Genomic DNA, 6,866 nt, shown 5'->3' with positions numbered 1-6,866 from the left:
ACTATTTTTGTAACCTTTGGAATGTCACGGCCCGTTTTTTGAAGGACTCTGATCCAGATACTTGACATCAATTTTTAGGTCATCTAGACCACAGTGAGAGATGAGTCTCCATCTGTTGGATTGATTAGTTGATTGATAGGACAAAGAAGACCTCCAAATCAAGAATTATACTGTATATGACTCAGTTGCACATTAAATAAATCCTAAGCTCCACCCACTTGGTTACTGCTGCTGACGGCTGGAGTTGAAAAGCATACATTTCTGTAAAAAGTTTAGTAAAAATATTTTAGATACTATTCTAACATGAACAGTAATGAATTGTGACTGCAAAGCAGTTTTATCTGCTATACTTCTAAATCATTAAATTACGCAGTTGCATGATTAAAAACTCCCAGAATCAAGATAAACTCTTTACAGTCAAATGTAATAAGAGAAGCTTAATTTAAAAGTGATTACAACAAGCGATCACATTAGTGTTTATGGTTGCAGTCACATTCACCGTTGCTCTGCGAAATCCAGTCATTTCAATAGGAATCTGCACAGTAAAGAATTCTACGTAGGGGTAAAGATTTACCTTTGCAGATTTCGAATCAGGTTAAACTTTTTAATGGGAATTCGCTGCGTTGACCAACAGAAAGCGGCTTGGTTTGAAAGTGACTTCTGTGTGAGCTGTGCTTCATGCAATCAACCTTTTTCTGCCGGTAAAATTGTGCTAATTTTGCAATTTTATTTGATCACTAGTGACACTAAGATAGCATGCACCTCTCAATATTTATCTAAAAAAGCTTGTCAACAGTTGCTAAGGCAGGATTGGTCAATTTTTTAGGATGAGGCTTTGTGAATCGAATAACCAAGAACAGGATTTCAATCTGCATGTTCTTCCCCCACTATGGCTTTAAAGTAAAAGCACAGTGGATGACCAATGCAATTCCTGATTCAAAATCATCAGACTTAAGTATGATTTGGATCACTAGGAACTACAATCTAATCGGCGGAAGATTTAAATGGACCACAAAAGATTCTAGCACAGCCCATGGAGAGCAATTTGAAATCGTTAGATGCATTATTTGTTTCAAAATAAAACCAAAAGGCATTCATCTGTTCCTGCCATTGCCTGACATGCAAACTTTTTTTTTTTTCTTTTTTTTTTAAATCATATTGTGAGGAAGTAGTGGGGGGCAATGGGGACACTCTGGAAACAGTTGAAAGGAGGGTAACACGTTTTCAGAAAGACTGTTTCCTGTGCTTTCTCCTGGCTCTACCTTAATGGATCACATGTGTTGAAATGATGTATTGTACAGAGAAGCAAAGTGTTGAAAAACTACACAGGGACTACAAAAGGCAGAAAAAGATCCCTCTTTGTGAAAGCCATGAAGACATTGAGTGGAATTTTAGGGGGAAAGGTAAGATGGAAAGTGATTGTTATACCAGTCACAGACAGTCTTGCAGTGCGCAGTGATGGTAGATCTCTTATGCAGCCTGACTAGGGCGTCTCAAGAGACTTTCGAGAGGCCAGAGGTCAACCACCCCTTTCCTGACGTGCCATATGTTAAAGGAATTTGCCAGTGCATTGTGGGAGTTAGACCCCCACAACTTTAAAATTACTAACACATACGGGCTGTATGCCTTTCCAGCCAATCTCTCTTTTCTGGCAAAAAAAAGAAAGAAGAGAGAAATAGTCGTCTTTATAGTCGTCCAGAGCTCAGCTGCTCCGAACAGCCTAATTATTACTGGCTGTGAATACTAATACCAGTACTAATATTAATATAAAACCACTTCCAAATAAATGTATAAATTATACATATGTATATATGTATGTATGTATACAAAATAAATTGCTACACAAAATATTAATATATAAAACTATGAATATGTATACCTTAATAAAGTATTATTTATTCCTACATTAACATAATAAATATTCATATTAATTATTAATATTGTATTTAATGTTGAAAATTGTATTGAAAAAATGTATAATATATTTACATATTTTTCTCAGTCCTAATACGTACTCATGAATAAGAATTAAATGTTTACATAATGAAGAGAAATACTGAAAGTAAATGAGAAAGAAGAAGAAATAAGTTAAAGAGTAGAGAAGTCTTCAGCCATAGTGGGTCTTTTGTTTCTGTTACTGTCCCCTCCCCCTTCCTGTTTTTCAGAGAAACTCTCTGACAAGGCTAATTAACTGTTATTAGTAATAATACCCTCTCGTTATAGGTGGTGGCTGTCTGTTAAGCTAGTCAGACTGAGAGGCGGAGGCCGGGAAGCTAACACAGACATGGTGGTTGTGCTGCTAATAAGATAAATCGTGGAGAAATTAAATGGTAATATGTTGTGACTCAAGCCATGGCAAGTTTATAAGTAAACTATAGTTTAACAATTTCCCCGCCAGAGTATTTTTTTTTTTTTTAAGTTGCCAGCCACCGCCAGCATTTTTTATAATTTTCACAAAACGTTCACGGACCCCAGAAAATGTTGTTGTATGAATATCTGAACATGAAATACATCAAAAGAAATAACAGAGCCTCTGCTTTTAAATAAACAACAACAACAAAATATTTTAGCTTCATGCATTCTTTTTTATCAACACCTGTATATGGGTAATTTCATTTTAAAAAAGCAACATTTTGAACAAAAAGCTGAAAAAATCGCTTATGTCAACGACTGTGTCCGGATCGGATTCAGAGTGATGATCAAAACATAGACAAAGCTTACAGAGTCCTATACCTCGTCCTGGGTCGACATTTCATTTGTTAATGTTAGGAAGATTTTTGGATTTATATGCTGTTTTATACGTTGTTTTACATGTGCATAAGCAATGCTTTTATCGTTTCTTTCTGCTTCTTTTTTGCCTGTGTTTTGATCAAGCGGCAACCTTCCGGTCTCTCTCTTGAATCACACACAGAAGTGACTTAAACTGCAATTCATCGACTGGCCGCTAGAGACAGGCTCCAAAAGACAGTCAATCCCATAGAACCGCGTTAAAATGCCCAACTTTACAGGAGAAAAAAATATGTTTACAGCCTGGTACAAAAAGTGGTTTTTGGTCACAGCTAATTTTGCCCTTCATAACAACTGTGAGGGGGTGAATTTTTTTATAACTCATCTGTTTAAATTATATTAAGCCTTAAAGTTCTGCATAATTAAGGGCGTGGCTACTTGAGTGACAGGTGGATTGCCTGTCATGTCACCTCAGCTAATCCTGCCTCTTTGCCCATTTTCGGCTATCCGGGAGTGAAGTGCGGTGCTGTCAAGATGGCGACGGCCGACTCCGCCCACTTTGGGCTTCAAAAATACTCTTCAGAAACCTACAGGTGACGTCATAGACACTACATCCATATTTTTTTTACAGTCTATGGTTTTGATCCGGAGATTTGGTACTCTTTCTGAAGATGCGTAATGGCGGCCCCTACCGTTTAACAGTGAAAACATGGATTGCCGTTAATGGCGGGAAGCGTTGTGTCATAAATTACGGAAAATTCCGTCAATGGTGGGGAAAGAGTTAATTAGAGAACAACATAGCCGGCTTCCCTAAAAAAAATAAAAAATAAACATTTTTACAAATCGTAATAAAATATGAGATGATTTTGAAACAACGTAAACTGGCCAAGCTGATATACAGTACTGTGCAAAAGTCTTAGGCATGTTAATATCTCCCCCCCCAGCCCCCCCCCCAAAAAATGGTTTTAAGTCAGTTATTTATATCTTTTGCTGTAGTGTGTCAGTAGGAAATATCAGTTTACATTTCCAAACATTCTTTTTGCCATTAATTGTAATAATCCAGTGAGATTTGTATATGCACAAGGAGTCTGACAACAGCCGGTATGATCTGATCTCACCATCATCGAGTCCATCTGTGATTACATGAAGAAACAAAAAAAACTGAGACACATTAAATCCAGAAGAACTGCGGGAACGTCTCCAAGATGCTTGAAGAAACCTTCCTGCAAAGCTACAGTACTGTGAAAAGTACTGGCACACGTGTTAAAATGCTATAAAGTGAGAATGCTTTCAAAAATAAAATCACAAATTGAATTTATTTATGATTTAACTTCTATTAACTAATTCAAATCAATATATGGTGTAACGACCCTTAGCGTTTAAAACGGCTTTTGTCCAGGTACACTTGCGCATAGTTTTCCAGGTAGCTTTGCAGGAAGGTTTCTTCAAGCATCTTGGAGACGTTCCCGCAGTTCTTCTGGATTTAGTCTGTCTCAGTTTTTGCTGTTTCTTCATGTAATCACAGACGGACTCGATGATGGTGAGATCAGATCATACCGGCTGTTGTCAGATTCCTTGTGCATATACAAATCTCACTGGATTATTACAATTAATGGCAAAAAGAATGTTTGGAAATGTAAACTGATATTTCCTACTGACACACTACAGCAAAAGATATAATTAACTGACTTAAAACCATTTGGGGGGGGGGGGGGGGGTATTAACATGCCTAAGACTTTTGCACAGTACTGTATGTCTGTCAGCCAGCGTGTGGGAAACAAGCCAGAGGAAAAACAAACCTGCGGAGGCTGCAGAACAACCATTTCACATTAGGATTCAGGACAGCTATTGACACACAGCTCTAATTTACAATCGGTTTGCAGTTTCAAAAGTGACAACAGCCTCGAAAACAGCCCGAGATGGCTGAAGTGGTGAATGGGATCAGTGGGCAAAAACCCTGGGCCCCCTGAGGGGCAATTAGACGGGGCCTTGAAGCAACAGTGGGTGGCGAGAGTCTTACGCCACAGATGGCACCAGTCAGCTGCTCTTGGTCCGCATGGACACAGTGGTATGCTGCCTATGCAAACATGCAAACTCAAACAAATGAAGGTATGTTCTTCACATTTTGCCCAGCGCGTAACCCGCACATACGCACGGACGCATGACCACACACAACTTATGAAGTCATGCTTGGCCAACGCCTACGGACACAAGTTCTCTTGTCTCTGAAACATAAAGCCTGCCTATGCATGTCCGGGAACAACAGTATGAAGACGGACAAAATGGAGTCCCTCAGTCGGTCGAAGTACACTAAAAACATACCTAATGGCATAAACATGAACAACTGTGTGGAAAATGGGCGTAAGACTTTTTCTCATGCTTACTCATGTCCCTGTACAACCTACTGCATTTACAGTGCAATAAATCCAGTGAAGGCACATATAATACAGAATATGTGGTGTAGCTCTGGGTATTTGCATTATCAGTCTTGAACAGAAACTGTACACTGAAAACAGTTACCAAAGCTTAACTTTGACCTTCGAAGTGCTTTTCAAAAAGTGTATTTATTCAAATTACACATTTTTTAAAAATCGATAACATCATCATTTACTCGCCCTCAAGTTGTTCCAAACCTCTATGAGTTTCTTTCTTCTTCTGAACACAAAAGAAGATATTTTGAAGAATGTCGGTAACCAAACAGTTGATGGACCCCATTGACTTCCATATGGAGAAAAAAAAAATACTAAAGAAGACAATGGGGCCTGCTGTTTTGCAACGACATTCTTCAAACTATCTTCTTCAGGTTTGGAACAACATGGGTGAGTAAATAAATTTCCATTTTTGGGTGAACTATTTCTTTAGAAGAATTTAGTGTACAAGTGGTAAGGACTACTTTTATGATACTTTTCTGATGTTTTTCTTTTTTAGAACAACTTCTGGTGCCCATTTCTGTTCATTGTTTAGAAAAGAGCAGCTCAGACATTGTGCTTAACATCTCCTTTAGTATTCCATAGAAGAAAGGAAGAATTGCATAAAGGTTTGGAACAAGTAAATAATGACAGAATTTTCATTTAAGGTAAACTATTTCTTTAACAAATATTGTCCTCTTGTAGTGTACTCAAAATGAGGCTCAGGTACATAGACAGAAAAGAACTCAACAACGTGAGCATTATTATAGACTACAGCATATATTTCTTGAAAATAATTTTGCCGAGTGATTATATAAGCAGTTGAATAGTGAGTGTGTGTGGCAAAAATCCTTTCAAGGCCAAAATTTTAAGGCTGGATTTACGACGTGCCACCAGAGGGATTAACCGGCTGTCGCTCATGTTTATTTATTCAAATGTTTGTTTTGGTTCAAGGCTTTTTTTGACGAATGTGCCATGCGATGGATTTAAAGCGTGTGAAGACTGTACGGATTTCAACATCTCTGCTCCGCTGAGACGCTGACTGAAGGAAACGCTGATGAACATTTTTGACTTTGTTTCAGATTACGCAGGCTCAATGATTCACGTCGGAGGCTTGTCTTGTCACCAAATGAGCAACTGGGCCATAGATTGGCTCTCTGGGGGGTGCCGGCGTGTTTCGAATTATTGCATGGGCGTGGGGAGGATTTTATATGTCTATCAGGTGGTATTGGGGGTGAACCCTTAAATCTGACAAATTGCTGAAAATTGCAGACATGCACTCAATCCTGTTTGGACGCTCTTGGCACATCTGGTTGTGATCTTGGCACAAAGGCACCTCTGGAGAAGCCCCCCCCCCCCACCTTCCTCCACAGCTCATTGCCATACTTTTTCCCTACCCTCGAGAAGAAAGAAGATGCTCTCCACTCTCTCACACGTTTTGGGTTGGGGGTCGCGCTTCGTCGATGTGTTGTTCACAGATGTCTCACATTGAACATTCCTCTATGTTCTTCCCAGCTTTGTGAGCAGTGGGTTTTAATTGAGAACTTGGGAGATGAACGCAGCACCGTGACACCGCTGAACATTTCAAAGGATCTCCGAATCTGGCAGCTGTAAACAAAGCAGATAAAAAGATAAATGTTCTTGCATTGGGGCCATACACAAATGATTAGTTGCCTACTTCAAAAGCGCCATGTTGGGGGGCTCAGAATGCTTTGCATGGCCCATTGGGTA

The sequence above is a fragment of the Abramis brama genome (assembly GCF_963993115.1).
Source record: "Abramis brama genome assembly, chromosome: 6".
Taxonomy (NCBI): Eukaryota; Metazoa; Chordata; class Actinopteri; order Cypriniformes; family Leuciscidae; genus Abramis; species Abramis brama.
The sequence above is the reverse complement of the archived record's forward strand: the minus strand, read 5'-3'. Positions refer to the sequence as shown.